Raw genomic sequence first — 1,145 nt, forward strand, 5'->3', positions numbered from 1 at the left:
CCCCCCCATCTTTCCCCAATTTGTCCTGGGCGACCCCCAATCTCCCCTCACCGTCAATTTACAACAACTTCCGACTTTCGCTCCTTACATCCAACACAAACCAAACCCCCCAGGCCTTTTCTTAATCTTTCTCTAGACTTGCTCTCTTGCTCAAGTCCTTCTTCATCTTCTCCCCCCGGAAACCGTCCAGTGCGCATGACTCGTCATGGCCGTCGCCATAGTTTGGAATGACGTGTTTTCCGCTTGGCTAGGCTAATGGTCCCCACGTTAGAATCCCGGGAGAAACAACGGGGGAACAAAGTCGTTTATGATGTGAAGCCACTTTGAAGCCTTCACAGAGGTTTTTCTTTCCCGAGGTGCTGAGTATGATATAAATCATTGTTACAGGCTCGTAATGTTGGCCGTGCCAGTTGTAGCGTAAACAGGATGTAACAACAGTTCATATTATTATTATTATTATTATTATTATTATTATTATTATTAAAATGTCTAAAGTGAAGAGAAGGAAAAGCTTGAGTAAACAGAAGACAACAACAACAACGACGACGATGGCAACAAAATCAACAACAATAATAACAACAGCAACAACAATAATAATAAAAACAACAACAATAACAACAATAACAAAAACAACAACAACAATAATAACACCAATAGCATGGACAACAACAACAGCAACGTTAGATCAAAGAGAAAAGAGACACACCCCCCAACAAAAGAAAATGAATTGTAATGACTGCAACAGTAAGGGGATATATTGGGGATAAAGAAAAAAAAAAGAAATAGAGCGTTAATGACGAAAGAAATAGAGCGTTATATCTAATGGCGCCGACGACGACAAATATAGCAGCAACAAACAAAACAATTACAATAACAACAGCAACAGCATAACCAAGAAAGAAGAGACAATCCAAGAAGAAAGAACATTACGACAGCTGTTTAAGTAGGGGGGGGGGGGTATTGGGGGAAAAGAGAACAAGGTCGGCGTCTGTCAATGTGGTGTAGCGGTTAGGCACTCTGTCGTGGCATCATGCAGCAGACCTGTGTTCGATAACCAACTTGTTTCGTGCGCTCACATATGACCTTCTGCAGTTGCGAGCGCCTTAAAACTCTTACTTAAACAAAAAAACAAAAAAAACAAAGAT

Source organism: Aplysia californica, unplaced genomic scaffold (assembly GCF_000002075.1).
Source record: "Aplysia californica isolate F4 #8 unplaced genomic scaffold, AplCal3.0 scaffold00143, whole genome shotgun sequence".
In the NCBI taxonomy this organism is placed as follows: domain Eukaryota; kingdom Metazoa; phylum Mollusca; class Gastropoda; order Aplysiida; family Aplysiidae; genus Aplysia; species Aplysia californica.